The sequence below is a fragment of the Dermacentor variabilis genome, chromosome 3 (assembly GCF_050947875.1).
Source record: "Dermacentor variabilis isolate Ectoservices chromosome 3, ASM5094787v1, whole genome shotgun sequence".
NCBI classification, from domain to species: domain Eukaryota; kingdom Metazoa; phylum Arthropoda; class Arachnida; order Ixodida; family Ixodidae; genus Dermacentor; species Dermacentor variabilis.
This window is the reverse complement of record NC_134570.1, coordinates 142,397,799-142,413,797: the sequence shown is the minus strand read 5'-3', so window position 1 is coordinate 142,413,797 and position 15,999 is coordinate 142,397,799. Positions and strand designations below refer to the sequence as shown.

Sequence of the window (15,999 nt, the reverse complement as noted above, 5' to 3'; positions counted from 1 at the left end):
GTCAGCAGCTTCCACAATACACTCAGTGCTTGCAAAAGGCTTTTCTCCGCTCTGTAGAACACGCAGTAAAAGCAATACATGAGTCAATTACGGAACAGGCGTCAGAGTTTCTCTCCGTAAAAGCCGTGTTCGCTTGCAAAACGCAGCGGAGGAGTTTGCGGCATGTAAAATGGTGCTCTATGAATACAACACATGGTTTCTGTACTGAAGTTGTTTCCTATAGGGACGCGCAGGGTGAAAACCCCTTTGCCGAGCTGGCTACACTCGTCATGACAGTGCTGTCGTTGCCTTCCTCAAACGCTGCAGTAGAAATATGCTTTAGCAACATGAGAATTGTGAAGAACAAGCGTCGTAATAGGTTGGACTATATGCGCTACTAATTGGGCGGAACGGGCTTAGAGGCACAATACAAAATGCCATGAATATAACTTGCCAAGTGTTGTGGCAGCAAAAATCAGCACGATGACATCGTACTACACGGCGGTGGATAATGCTCTGCCAGCAGCAGATATTATCCAAGAAATGTGTGCACAGAGGACTGAAGGCCTTTATACTGCCATAGCTTCCTGTATATTTGTACTGCTTGTGAGCTGTATAATTACGAACTTCGAGGCCGAGCACTTCCTAGTTTTATGAAAATAATAGTAGAGCATATTCAGTAAATTTCCTGTTTATTATGCTTTATATATTGTACTCATCCGGTGTAACTGTCTTGCTCTTATGAGGTTCACAAACAAATTTTTATCACTCAGCCTTACCATATGTTATGGGTTGCTGTTATGTAACATAATGCTCTTCTTCTTCGCCAATGTGGTTGATTGTGCGCTTAGAAGTACGCTAAGGTTACTATTGTACGTTATCTAGTGTAAACACGGGCTAGGCGGAAGACGGAAATTCGAGACAATTACCAAAACGAGATCAACGTAAAATCGGAAGCAAAGATTTCGACAAGTGGACTTGTCTTTCAAGCCAGACAAAAAACAGAAGTGCACTTGTCGAAATGTTGGCTCCCGCTTTTACCTTGTTCTCGATTTGCTCATCATATTGTACGTCATCTGTTTCGTTTGTGGCAAATGCGCATTTTTTTAGATATGTTCAAAGGTGTGTTGACATGTTGAAGTTTATGTACACGGAAAATTTGTGCACTCCGTACGAACTGCGTGCATTAGTCTACGTCACCGTTTTGTTTGCCCGGTGCAGAAGATTGCACTCTGCTTTGTTTTTATATTATATTCTATTTTGCTTATCAACACGTTACGCAGTAAAATATGTATTTTTCATGTTTTTATTGTCAAATCAGTAAGGTGTTTTAAATCAATGTTCTTAAAAACCGTACTCTGGTGCGTCTTTTTGCCGGGCATTCATGGCTTTCACATGTCTGTGTGTGTATAGTTTCATCAAAAGCTTTTTGTCGATAAATGAACATACAAAGGCTTTCAAGTGTTTTGTTATAATTGGGCGTTTATAAGTCTGAAGTCGACGTTAGTTTACTAATATGAGCCTTTTCGTTAAGGTGTCTTTAACAGAGAAATATTTTGCGTCTGATGAATCAGCCTAACCACAGACCATCCTGCATGCCACTGCACGCTAATTAAATACGGTTTTTAAGCATGACAACAAAGTACAATCTAGAAATTCTTGGCATAGGGCTACAGAATAGGCATCAAGAATCCTACATTTCCTTAATAAATAAGTCCTCAGTGTCGACTTGGCCATTCTTTGTTTCTTCTATTTTTTTACGGTTGTCCATTTTCCTAAAAATTTCAGATTTTATTTCATAGGCCATTGAGTACGGCAATGAAGTATATGTACATGAGTTTTTACATGTTTACAAAGCAGCGCTCAATTCGCAGCTCGTCTTTTGTGAACGCGAAAGGCTTGACGCTATGCGAAAACTGCGCCTACCCTAAATTCTTGGAATCAAAGCGGGAGCACATTTAATATTCAATCATATTTGTTCTACGTAGTTGCCTGCAAGAAAACATGACTTGAGAGCTGTGTTAAATCTTGGAACATAATACAGCTGCGAATGAATGCACTATATGCCCAGAATATTGTTACGAGCCATTCCTGTACATTGGATCAGGCACAATCATGGGGATGAAGAGGATCGAGGAAACGCTAGTGTGGTTGTTGTTCGGCCATCTAGGTTTCTCTCTGCATATATCATCTAAATACATTTTCTCTTTTATTTTGACTAGTCTTATCCCCTTCACAATATGATAAAAAATGCGCCTAAAAACAGATACTTTTAGCTCCTTGCTGCATTCTTTAGGCACTTCTACTTATTTTGACGTTGCCATCTAGCTACATTTGCTCGCCAACATTTGGCATTTTCAATGGTGAAACCCGTCCGAGGCTTTTTAGACTGTAGACGAGTGAGCGCCGCGTTTGAAGACGACGTCAACTACATGCCGCTTTTCGTGCGGGTTGTCGACATGTTTGTTTCGCAAAAAAAGTCGGTCCACTGTGCGTACTCCGCTAGGGAGGGGAGACCAGCGGGCAAGCGGCATACCCTGTAAGCACGCTGGCCACCCCAGCGTACCGCACATGCGCAGTGGTGTCTCCGCTCACTCGCTGCGCCCGCGGGCACCTAAACTCCCTGAGCTCTCCCTAATGTGTCTCTCTAACGTAACTCTCTAATGTGTCCACAGCGCAGAATTTGTTCTTCACGTAATGGCGGTGGATTTGCGTGAGATTCTTTGTTGTTATTCTCGAGAAAACAGCGTTGACGTTATTAAGTAGGCATACTTGATGATGAAGAAGATGGGCCTCAAACATGGCGAATATCCACAATAGAGGATGCCCCGACAATGAGATGCTTGGTTAGCAATGAGCAACCATATTTACGACCCGATCCGTCCACCTCATAAATCATATAGCTCTTGGGTTTTTCTTTGGTTCCCGCAATGGTTTAAGGGAAATTTTTGAGGAAGAAGCAGATGGTAATCGAAAATACGATGGCAGTCTTTTCTATGTGAGAATGCGGCTGTCACAGTGAATGAATATAATGCCGAAGGAATCGCTGAAGTTTGTTGTCACGTTCTGCTTCAGTAGAAGTTTGTTGTAAAGTTTTGCTTGAGTAGAAGGGTCATGGAACGTAAGAACATCTTTTACCTGTTAAGCTCGAGCACACTACAACTAGACGCTGCTATGAGTACTCAGAGGTAGACAATATGTCTTGCAATCCTATATACACAACTTAATGTGTCCACCGCGCAGAAATTGTTCTTCACGTAATCGCGGTGTGTTTGCGTGAGATTCTTTGTTGTGATTTTCACGGAAACAGCGTTGTGCGTCCTCTATTCTGGATGTTCGCCTTATTTGAGGCCCATCTTCATCATCGTCAAGTACGCCTCCTTTATAACGCCAACCGCTCGCGACATTGAACATATAGTTGCTAACCAAACACCTCATTGTCAGGACATCTTGTATTGCGGTTGTTCGCCATGTTTGAGGCCCATCTTCATCGTCGTCAAGTACATGTCATTTAAAGCGCCAACGCTGTTAGCTATGTTGAACATATGATTTTTGTGGATTGTTTCGCCAAGTGTGGCAGTGGCTTATTCGAGAAAACGACCAACGTCAATATCAGCAACACCGGAAATAATATTGTGGGGCTGCGTAAAACAGCCTATGCACTCAATGCCGAAAGTCAGTATTATGGGCCAATTAATTGATATGCGTTTAACAGTAAAATTTTACTGGCACCATTAGAGCTTCGGCTAAGCGTTAACTGCCGCGATTAAACAGCTCGCGAAGAACGGCAGTGAACTCATCTACACCGCTGCGCCGTTTTGTTTTCCTAATACATCGAACCTATTTGGTAAGTAATAATATGACAGTACAAAGAACTATCTACTATCACAGTGTGTATCCCTCGCTATCGCTGTCATCGCTTGGCAGTCTAGGCACTGTTCTTTTTTTTCTTTTACATTGCTAGCTCGTAATGTAGAGTAGTTATCTCAGCAGTAATTGCTTTCTATTTATCAAGCGTTTTTTCTTCTTTCATGCGTTGTAATTCATTTGCGTTCGTTCTAAGCTGTGATATCAAATACTCACTTCGGTATGCGCAGTGCCGAGTGCTATCATGTGCAACCTTGGAATGCTCTTCATACGGAATTTTGTATCCTTGTATTGTTTCACTTATTCTTGTATTGTTTCTTGCTTTATATACATGAGCTGCGATATCGAATGCTCACTTTGTTATGCGCAAAGCCGAGTGCTCTTACGCGCAATGTTAGGATGCTGTTAATAAGGACTTTTTTACCCTTGTGCTGATAATTTATTATTGTATTGTTTCATATGTATCCATTCCTGCCCAAGGCCTCACACTCAGGTCGGCAGTATGTACCAAATAAAATAAATAAATGAATAAAATAAATAAGAAGTGTCAATAGACATAACTACAGATACAATAATTCTTGCAAATCTTCAAATGCAAGAAAACTAACACAGTGAACTCACCTTATTTTCTTTAGACTTCAAGCACGACGCCATGCCATTATATTTGCGTAAGTTATGAAAGAAACGGAGGCATCCGCATGGAGACACGACGCGAGGTGGATGGAAGTCCTTGCTGGGTGCGTAATACACTACTGTTTGACTCTTTTTCAACAATGCCAGAGTAAATTATTACCCACGAGTCATTTTGATTAGGGTAGTTATCACGAATGTTCAGGGCAAAATGTATGTTTTCATACTACAATATGATGAATCCGTAGCACTGCTACCTTTTAGTTTTTGCTTGTAACCTAAAGATATAAAGAAAAAGGCGAGATTATTAGTCATAGGATTGTTCTTGCACTGTTCACCGCAATGTATTACAAATGGCTCTAAGTATGTTACGGTGTCACATTTCACAAAAGTATTCTGATTACTGCCAAGCAGTAATCGCTCAGAACTCGCTACAAAATCGCTTAATCGGTACAAAAGTTACCAACTAATCTCATTGGCAACTGCGACTCGCATTGCCCGTGGCACGTAGTGTTAATAAAAAGTCAAAGGGCCACTCAAGTTTCTTTCTCTTATTATGCTTGCATGACAACAAAACCTCAACATTTCTTGTTTATTTTGAATTATTATGTACTGTTACCACAACCAACAAAAACGATTTCTACCAATGGAACAAAGTGTTCCATGCAGTACTCAAATAGATATTTTTGCTAGTAGCATAGCAGCCAGGCGTTTAGAAAATAAACGGAGATAAACATCGACTTAACAAAATCAATAGATTCCGCGAAGCATTTGGTCATACATAGAAGTATACCTGTTTCGCTACATCTAGAAAACTCATAAAGATGTATTTTAGTACAAAATTTTTTCAAAGGGGCATGGTTGGTACCGCTGCGAAGACGTAAGCGATATTGGTGTTACATATGTTTGTTCCACTTCCTGACATGCAGTTCCAGCTAATGACCGCCTCTGCTCTCTGCTGACAGAAATTGAAGATGTTTCACGTCATAAAATTCCATGCAACAACGCTGTCTTGCACTGCGACATTATGGCCTCAAACGTCCTGCTCTTTCTATATGAGGGCCTGGAATATGGCAGCCTTGATGCCATTCAGTAGTATATGACGGTTTGTGAGCCAGATGCCACCCGCCTAATTTGAACTGTTACGTGACGCCATCAGTGAAAAAAGACGTTCTACATATACCCGCCATGGCCCTAAGTGGCCCTGGCTAACGCTCCCAGGGCTAGATATGTTACAAGTAAATACCAAGGTAGGGGACGGATTCACGGCCATTGCCGTCGCACAATGGCTAGTGCAACGCACGCGTAATTCAGAGGTTGTGGGTTCGTCTACCGCTTGTGACAAGTTATGGTTGCTAATACTTTCATTTTCCATTTTTGTGACTGTATTCTACATTTCAATTTTAATCACAGGTAATTACCGTATTTGATTGTTGTGTTCATAGGAGGTTGTGGCCAAGTACTGCACCAGGGTGGCCAATCCTGCTCTGGTGAGGGAGTGCGTTACCGGTTCTGGTCACCGGGATCAGGCCACACTCCAGGCCTGTTTGTGCAATTTTATCAACACGCGGATTTTTTTTTTAATCCGGTGGAAAATTGCCGGCACCGGGATTCGAACCACGGACCTCTTGCACGCGAGGCGGGTGTTCTACCTCTACGCCACCGCTGCACTTGCAAATAGAATCAGGAACACCTTAGACTTCTGTCAACCAAAGGACCAGGCAGGATTCCGTAAAGGCTACTCAACAATAGACCATATTCACACTATCAATCAAGTGATAGAGAAATGTGCAGAATATAACCAACCCTTATATATAGCTTTCATTGATTACGAGAAAGCGTTTGATTCAGTCGAAACCTCAGCAGTCATGGAGGCATTACGGAATCAGGGTGTAGATGAGTCATATGTAAAAATACTGGAAGATATCTATAGCGGCTCCACAGCCACCGTAGTCCTCGATAAAGCAAGCAACAAAATCCCAATAAAGAAAGGCGTCAGGCAGGAAGATACGATATCTCCAATGCTATTCACAGCGTGTTTACAGGAGGTATTCAGAGACCTGGATTGGGAAGAATTGGGGATAAAAGTTAATGGAGAATACCTTAGTAACTTGCGATTCGCTGATGATATTGCCTTGCTTAGTAACTCAGGGGACCAATTGCAATGCATGCTCACTGACCTGGAGAGGCAAAGCAGAAGAGTGGGTCTAAAAAATTAATCTGCAGAAAACTAAAGTAATGCTTAACAGTCTCGGGTAAGAACAGCAATTTACAATAGGCAGCGAGGCACTGGAAGTCGTAAGGGAATACATCTACTTAGGGCAGGTAGTGACGGCGGATCCGGATCATGAGACGGAAATAATCAGAAGAATAAGAATGGGCTGGGGTGCGTTTGGCAGGCATTCCCAAATCATGAACAGCAGGTTGCCATTATCCCTCAAGAGAAAAGTATATAATAGTTGTCTCTTACCAGTACTCACCTACGGGGCAGAAACCTGGAGGCTTACTAGAGGGGTTCTACTCAAATTGAGGACGACACAACGAGCTATGGAAAGAAGAATGATAGGTGTAACGTTAAGGGATAAGAAAAGAGCAGATTGGGTGAGGGAACAAACGCGAGTTAATGACATCTTAGTTGAAATCAAGAAAAAGAAATGGGCATGGGCAGGACATGTAATGAGGAGGGAAGATAACCGATGGTTATTAAGGGTTACGGACTGGATCCCAACGGAAGTGTAGCAGGGGGCGGCAGAAAGTTAGGTGGGCGGATGAGATTAAGAAGTTTGCAGGGACGGCATGGCCACAATTAGTACATGACCGGGGTTGTTGGAGAAGTATGGGAGAGGCCTTTGCCCTGCAGTGGGCGTCACCAGGCTGATGATGATGAGGATGATGATGATGATGATGAATTACCGTATGCTTCCCTAGGCCTCCTTACCCTGTGGTAGTATATGGTCATGAGTTGGAAAAGTAGTTGAAGTATGGGAAAGATCTTTGCCCTGCAGTGGGCGTAACCAGGCTGATGATGATGTTGATCGTGATTATATATATTATATAAGAGCATCATTCTTATCACCATTTTTCTTATCTAAGTGGAGGGCACATAGAAAAGCGTTATCTATCATCGAATTATGATCAAAAATTTTATATATTCCTATCGCTCCATCTCTCTCTTTTCTAAAATGAAGAATGGGGCTGACAGGATGTGTTATAGGGGGTATAAACAGGGATAAAGTGCTTCAGAAAAGCAGGCCAGTCCTTCGACAGGTGAAACAATCTTTGTGTCCGATAAAACTAGGCCCTCCCATGTAAACGTCAGCCAGCCTTTCTTAGGCCCCATATTAATGTTCAAAATCTGTTTTCTAGCAAACCGAAGGTAGTCAAATCGTCGCGTCAGGTAAAGCACACTCCGTGTTCCCTACAATTATCGGGGGAAAATGTTTCAAGCCCGTAATTTCAGATATTTTAACTCCTACACATTAATGGCATAACGCATACCTGCCGACTCTCCCGATTTCTCCGACACAGTCCGTAATATCAACCAGTCCTGCCAATTTTACGGATACGGCCATTTATCTCCCGAAAAGCTGCCTCTATATGCACCATCACGCAAACACAAAAGCAATAATAACTGCGTGATGCATCACAGCCACATCAGTCAAATTGAAATCGAAGTCATTTGGACGTAATGAGTGCAGGCGTAATTCAGCGCGCTTCAGCGGCAGTATTCACGAGGTATCAACCTTTTCACTTTTGCGAGATTTTCATTTTGTTTCACTTTTGCGAGACTTTGCGAGACCCTGAACTGCATGCACGGTGGGCAGTGTGCAAACATGGGGGATTGGCAGAGCGCCAGAAACGCTGTCAGCAATACGCAAGCGCGTTCAGTGCCGGAATATATATATATATATATATATATATATATTGTTACGCGCGAAGGAGACCGACCATGCCAGCTTGGAAGGAAGAACATACAATGGCACCTGCGCTGTGACGGCTTTGCTAGCTGATGTGAACAAATTTTTAATAATGTTGCCAGACAGTTGCATGATCCGAGCCTGGCACACATAGCCGGCAGTTGTTTCGTCTGAGCCCCTAGTTCTCGCGTACGCAAGTCGCTTATGTCCCCTAAAAAACACTGCATGTTATGAGCGGAAATTGCGCGTCGTGCTATTTTAAAGATTGTATATATGTTAAATCGTGCTCGAGTTCGTAGCAAACAAGATTAGTGTAGGCGCGTAGGCCTCATTCTAGGCCTCCGTGCGATGCAACAGCACTTCTATGCCATGGCCGTCAATGCTGCTTTACGGCAACAGCAGCAGCAGCACCACGGTTCTCCTGCTATCGGTCCTGCAAACTGCTCGAATTGCAATGCTTGCAACGGCGGTATCGGCGGCGGCAAAAACAACGGTGGCGGTCAGATCAAGCAGCCTATGAACGCGCACATGGTGTGGTAGCGCGCGCATCGGCGAAAGATGACGCAGGAAAATCCCAACATGCACTACAAGGAGCTATCCAAGCGTCTAGGTACCGCACGGAAGCAGCTGAACGAGGACGACAAGCGGGCGTTCATCGACGAGGCCAAGCGGCTACGCGAGCAGCACATGCGGGACTACCTGGACTACAAACAGCCTCAAATCAAGCCCAAGCCTCCGACGTCCAAGAAGTAGAACCAGCCTTACCGCATGCCGGCCGGTGCGTGCTGTGTCGCGGACTCGCATAGCGCCTACTTGCGCCACTATAACAGGATGTTCTTTTTTCACGGCGTGCAGAACACAGCTGAGATATCCGACGCTGCCGCGTGGGAGAACAACTGGTGCACGATGCCTCATCAGCAGCTGCAGCAGAGTTCACCACACTGGTTCTCGAGCAGCCCGGCGCTGCCTGGCACCTACTCGCCTTGCCTTCCCGAAATGAAGCCGTATGAGGCGGAACCCTATGAGGAACTGGGGGATGCCATGCACATCGGACCGAGATCACTGTTCTCCGAAATTTGCGGAATATACCAAACCTCGGTACTCACCTCTACCGTTGTGTCGACCGAATACCCAGACACGGCTGCCGCCACGGCCACCGCGTACACGTACGGCGGAGGAACCAGTTACACGTCTTCCTAAGACCAGCGCTACGGCTGGCCTGTAAGCTCTTCGGCTCTGCGATACGTGGCCGTGCCCGGGCGCAAGCACGTTCACCGGTCTTGGTTCTCCTCATGAGTAACATTATATATATATATATATATATATATATATATATATATATATATATATATATATATATATATATATATATATATATATATATATATATATATATATATCAGTCGTTTGTTTTATATATGTAACTTTTTTAGACGTTCCTCTATACCACCAATATTACACAACTATTGAAAAAACACACGTGAATATTTTACGACAAAGTGTTAATACGCGATCTCCTTATTTTGTCCTAGTATGAGGTACTCGCTTGTGCTTGATACCCTACATGTGATCATAGAAGGAAGCGCTTGTCGCTTGGGTGCACCATGTGCTTAAAATCACGAAAGAGGAACGCGCCATTCTTGCGTCTTGAAAGACAAGGCATGCTAGGGGCATAGCTCTGTGATATCACTGTCCTGTCAGAATCAAGTTCATCCTCTGAATGATCTGTGGAGTTCATGTAGAAGTCGTGTGACATGTTGCGTATGAGAATTTATACACTAAAAAGTCAAAATTGTGCGAAACCAGACTCCACGCAGGGGCGTCAGCGTGAGCATGCGTTCGGTGTGTTGCGACACCACGTACCCGAGCACACGAGGGTTGGACCCTCCCGCGTGTAGCCGTGTGCGGCTTAGCCCTGTCCGGCGAAAGGGGGATTCTGGGGGTTGAGCCAATGCCGGGTGCTTGGACCTTTATGGCCCCTCGGCGGCGGCAACACACCCCTTTGGCCTCTGCTTCACTTAGATGGCACGTCCGACCTGACCCGACCGGGGGAAATCGGCAGTCGCCTTTTCCTGTCCTCTCCTCAATCTTTCACTTTCCTATCTCCTTTCTCACAACTCTCCGGTCTCCTTCTCTCTTCTTGGTATTTTTGCTTTTTTTCTGGGTGGCTATGGTTTACCTTGTGTGGCGAGCAGTCCTGAGTTTAGCCATATTTGGTTACAGTTGCGCTGTACAGCTGGCGTGGGCAGGACTTGCTTACAAGTTCCTCTCCCGCCCTCTTGTAGGCCTCCATGATAGTTGGCTGGCAGCGCGGCCGAACTATACAATTTTCCTATGGCACCTCCTCTCTCCAAACCAGATCGCCCTCACAAAAGAGGGCGGACCGATATCACAGCTGATATTTTACAAAAAACCAAAGTCTTCCCCAAGTATCACGTGAGACACAGTGAGAAGCCAGAAAAACCAGCTATAAAAATATATCCGTTCACAGTAGCAAGATGTCTGAAAAAAGGCATAGGCACCAGCTATAAGTTAACAAAGCTTGCTAGCGGTGACCTACTTTTAGAAATCCAAAGCAAAGCTCACGTGTGCGAACTTCCTAATATCGTGTCGTTTGAAGGCACCCCGTCTCAATTTCAACCGACAGATCGCTGAACACATTGCGTGGGGTCATTTCTAAAATTGGCTTTTTAGATCTTTCCGAAGAAGAAATTCTAAATGGCCTTTCCGAACAAAACGTGAGCAATGTTCAGAGAATGAAAATAAGAAAAGACAACAAAGAGTTACCCACCAATCAGCTAAATTTGACTTTCACCTGCTGCACACTTCCAGAGACAATTGAAGTTGGGTATACGAAAGTTGCAGTTCGCCCATACATCCCGAACTCTCGACGCTGCTTCAACTGTCAGAGATTTGGCCACGACTCCCAGCGTTGACGTGGTCGCAAATATGCGTGAAATGCGCATCCAAAGACCATACTTCTGAAATATGCGAAGCAGCACCTCGCCGTGAAAACTCTGAAGGAGATCATGCTGCATACTACAGATTTGGTCCCTCATGGAAGAGAGAAAAACAAATAATTACATTGAAAATAATTGAGAACATTTCATTCAAAGAGGCCAGAAACCGCATACTAGTCCAACCTAATGTTTCACTTAAACTGAACATGAACTTCACCGGTGTGATGCGACAGGGCGATCCACCCCTCCGGCCCTCGGCACCTGCCCAGACCATACGCAGTGAGGCTGGCATGGAGCCATCCTCGACCCGGTGATAGCAGCACACGCTGCTTCACCAGCCGCAAAGCAGGCTATGCCGTCCCTCGGGTTTGCAAGCCTCAAGGTCTCTGCCCACGAGGCGATGCCTGAAAAAGTGCCGACGTGCCATCTGCACGACCCTCCAGCACCTCTTAAGAGGCAATGGACACGAGCCAGGGTGGTCCCGTGCCGTCAACGTCACAGAGACGGCGGAACTTCTTGGATAGTGCTAAAAAAGAAAAGCCCCGAATCACGGGGCCAAAACCAACTAAGCATTTTCCTATCCCACACACATAAATCAACATGGCGTTCCTAATACACTGGAATTACAGAAGACTCCTAAATAGTTTCAGTCATATAAAAGAGATCATAAATTCTTTCTCTCCTGTAGTAATGTGCCTACAGGAAACGAACTTAGGTCATCAGCATAAAAATGTATTAAAAATATAGTCTTCCGCCGTGACTGAGAGCAGGCAAACAGGCTCTCAGGAGGAGTAGCCATCATTGTACAAAGCGGCATGGCAGCTCGTGAAGTCAAACTAAAACTAAATTTGAAGCTCTCGCAGCCACTTTGCTCTCTTATAAAGCGATTACGGTATGCTCTGTGTATTTGGAATCACACCTAAAAATAACTTCATGAGTTAGAGGACTTGTATCAACAATTATCGGAGCCCTACCTGGTAGTTGGGTATTTTAATGCGTACTCCTGTTTGGGGGGAAGCGAGATAACAGACATAAGAGGACAAATTATAGAAGATTTTATTTGGAGTAGTAATGGTCTGTTTTCTGAATTCTGGAAACTCAACATACTGCTCCCCAAGCTCAAGAAAGATGAGCTGTATTGATTTATCTTTTGCTTCACCTTCTATTTCTAACGATGTTAAATGGGACGTCATAGAAAACCTGTATGGAAGCGTTCATCTACCAGTCATAATCACTCTACCATCCACACCTGCAATCATCCCAAACAAGCCACGACGATGGAAGCTCCACGCAGCTGAGTGGACACTGTTTAGAGAAAAAGCCAATCTGTACGAAGTTTTTTCTGAAAACCTTAGTATCGATGTTCTTAATGAACCATTCACAACTTGTCGTTTAGCTGCTGCCCTTTTAGCTATCCCCCAGACTTAAGGAGTGGTGAGACAACAGAAGGTGTGGTGGACTAGGGAATGCAAAGAAGCAAAGCAAGAACAAAATAAAGTCTGCGCTGTCTTTCGCAGATACCCCACTCAGGCAACCTCCTAAACGTTAAATAGGCACGAGCTAAACCATGGTACGTCCGCTGTAATGCTGAAAAGACGTCATGGCAAGCATACGTGTCATCCATAAATAGCATGGTGACAAGTAAAGAAATGTGGCAGCAGGTTCGTAAGCTCCAAGGTAGCTACTCCCCATTTACAATTCCTCTCCTGACAACCCCTGGCATCCAAACAAATATAGACGAACAGGCCGACATATTAGGAGAACATTTCGCTGCAGTCTCTAGTTCTTCACATTAGACTGAGTCATTCTTAAAATATAAAAACATGGCTGATGGCAAAGGCTTCCAATTTGTGGCAGTATAAATGAGCCGTATGACAGTTTAATCACTCATCAAGAAATCACTATAGTACTGTCTGCCGGGAAACAAACTGCACCAGGGCCCGACGAAATTCACTATGGAATGCTGGCACACCTTTCAGATTCTGAATTAGATGCACTTCTGAATTTTTTTAACAAGATATTGTTGGAAGGGAAAATACCGGAGGTCTGTAAAAAAGCTATTATTGTACCCTTTCTGAAAACCGGAAAGCCACCGACATCTCCTGGTAGTTATAGGCCAATAGCCCTTACCAGCTCTCTGTCGAAATCTTTCGAAATCATTCTGAATATCAGATTGATGTTTCTTCTTGACTCCCGTGAACTACTTGACATCCATCAGTGTGGTTTTAAAAATAACGTGCTCTACAACTGATCATCTCATTCAACTTGAAAGCACAATTCGAGAGGCATTCTTCCATAGACAACACTGCCTTGCTGTTTTTTGATCTGGACAAGGCTTATGATACTACCTGGAGGTATGGTATTCTCCGCGACCAAGCAGATCTAGGCATTCGCTGCAGGATGTTGAACTGCCTGCGTGACTTTTTGTCCAACTGTTTATTCCATGTACGCATCGGTTCAACTCTCTCAAAGAATTTCAGTCAGGAAAATGGGACCACAATTGTGTACATTAAGTACTACCCTCTTTATTGTAAAAATGAATTCCCTAGCACAAATAAATCGGAAATCCACCATGATTCAGTTTACGTTGATGATCTCCAGATAGCTTGCACATCGTCAAACGTATCAACATATGAGAGGCAAGTACAGCTCACAATTAATAAACTAGCAACATGGGCAGATAAAAATAGGTTCCAATTTTCTCCACAGAAAACAGTGGCTGTTATGTTCTCACTGAAACGAGGTTTACAAGCTGCTCCCACTATAAACCTTAATGAATCCGAACACGCAGTAAAAGAAGAGCACAAATTCCAAGGCATTACTTTTGAAAAAAGGCTTACTTTCCTACCTCAAATAAACACTGAAAAACAAGGCCTCTAGAGCACTCAATATACGTAAGATCCTTTCATGGAAACGCTGGAGCTCTGATAGGGCATGCCTTCTACAAATATACCGCTCTGTCACACATCCTCTTTGGACTATGGATGTATAGTGCATGACTCTGCGAGATCATCATATTTGAAACTATTGGACCCGGTACACAATTTAGGTTTACGCTTGTCAACTGGTGCCTACAGGACGTCGCCCATAGCCAGTTTGTATGTAGAAACTAATGAACCCCCACTTGCAAACAGAAGAAGCATGCTGACATGCTCATACGTTCTAAAAATCCGTTCCTTGCCAAAACATATCTGTTACCCAAGAGTAACAAGTGCCCATCCACAATACTATTCGCAAACAAACCCCAGGCTATCAGACCACTTCTTCTCCGTTTCGAAGAGAAATTACAAGAGTTAGATGTAACGGACACGGTGCCTAATATTGCCCAGAAACGCGACCCACTGCCATCCTGGTACTGTTTGCCTTCTGTTTGTGATTTCTCATTAACACGATTTCAGAAAAAACTAACACCGAAGGAACATTTATTGCAAGAATATTCAACACTAAAAGAAAATGTGTAGAAGGTACAGCATTTTATACCGATGGTTCGAAAGCTGCACACTACGTGGGAAGCACCGTGATACAGAATAGCTGGGAAAAAATAGTACGGCTGCGCATTGTGCATCAATTCTCACTGCAGGGAGTCATGGAATTTCTATGGCTGTGGACAGAATAATAAATGAAAACATTGAAAACGGCATCAATTATACAGACTCACTAAGCATACTTACAGCACTTCAGCCTAGGAATGCAGTTCTGCCAATAATCGGTGACATCCTACGCAACATAACAAGAGCCACGAGGTGGGGACAAAACATCAAATTTTGCTGGGTGCCGAGCCACGTAGGAATCTGTGGGAATGAGAAAGCAGACGAAAGTGCAACGAAAGCTCGATAAAAAGAAATCGAAAACATCAGAATTCCTTACAGAGGCTGCATGAAATTAGTGTGCCATAAATTGAAAGAAAAATGGCAGTGCGCATGGAACAAGCAAACGAAGAATAAGCTACGCCTTGTGAAGAGTGGAAGAGTGGAAGTCGTGTTCACATCAAGAACAGTTTATCGAAGTTGTCTTATGTCACCTCCGCATTGGAGACAGACACCTTACCCACAATTTCTTGCTGACAAAAAAAAGACAAGCCTGTTTGTGACGAATGCGGAGACGAACTTACAGTAACCCATATTTTACTCTCATGCAAACAACTTGAGACATTGCGAAACAAATATTTTACGCCATTTCACAGCGAACCCATTCTTTTTCATCCTTCATTGATTTTAAGTGAATATGCACTGCTTCAGACAATTCATGTTTTTAGGTTTTTAAAAGAAGCCAGTTTTCTTGAAAAATTTTAAAACCTGACCTTCTTCTCCTTTACATCCAGTGACACACCTCATCCACTTTCTCATGTCTGAGAAGGAGACAGAGGTGTTTATTTAATTTGTTGCGATTATCGGGGCCCTCTGTTAGAAAAGGGCTTTTGAGGTTACCCAGCTTTTTTGCTACATTATACCTTGTGGTTGGCGCATGATGGCCTTAGTTGCTTATGCGCCATTAAACTCTACAACAACAAGAACAACAACAAGCAAGAGCCGGGGAAGGATCAAAATGTTGAGCGCTTCGAAGACTGACTAAAAACGTACCGGCAAGAGCAATCCTTATCCTGCACAAGCTCTGAGCTATGAGCGCGCAGCTCGAAGCCAACATAA

At 43.8% G+C, this 15,999-nt stretch overlaps 1 long non-coding RNA gene across 1 annotated transcript in view; it reads left to right on the top strand.

Annotated features, from left to right (window-relative positions):
- The window catches only part of LOC142574228 (uncharacterized), a 55,834-nt gene extending 51,264 nt beyond the window's left edge, over positions 1–4,570 (top strand). Inside the window, exon 3 of the long non-coding RNA XR_012826460.1 lies at positions 4,482–4,570. This is a non-coding gene — a long non-coding RNA (uncharacterized LOC142574228). The remainder of the gene's footprint in view (positions 1–4,481) is intronic.
- The last annotated feature ends 11,429 nt before the right edge of the window (positions 4,571–15,999 follow it).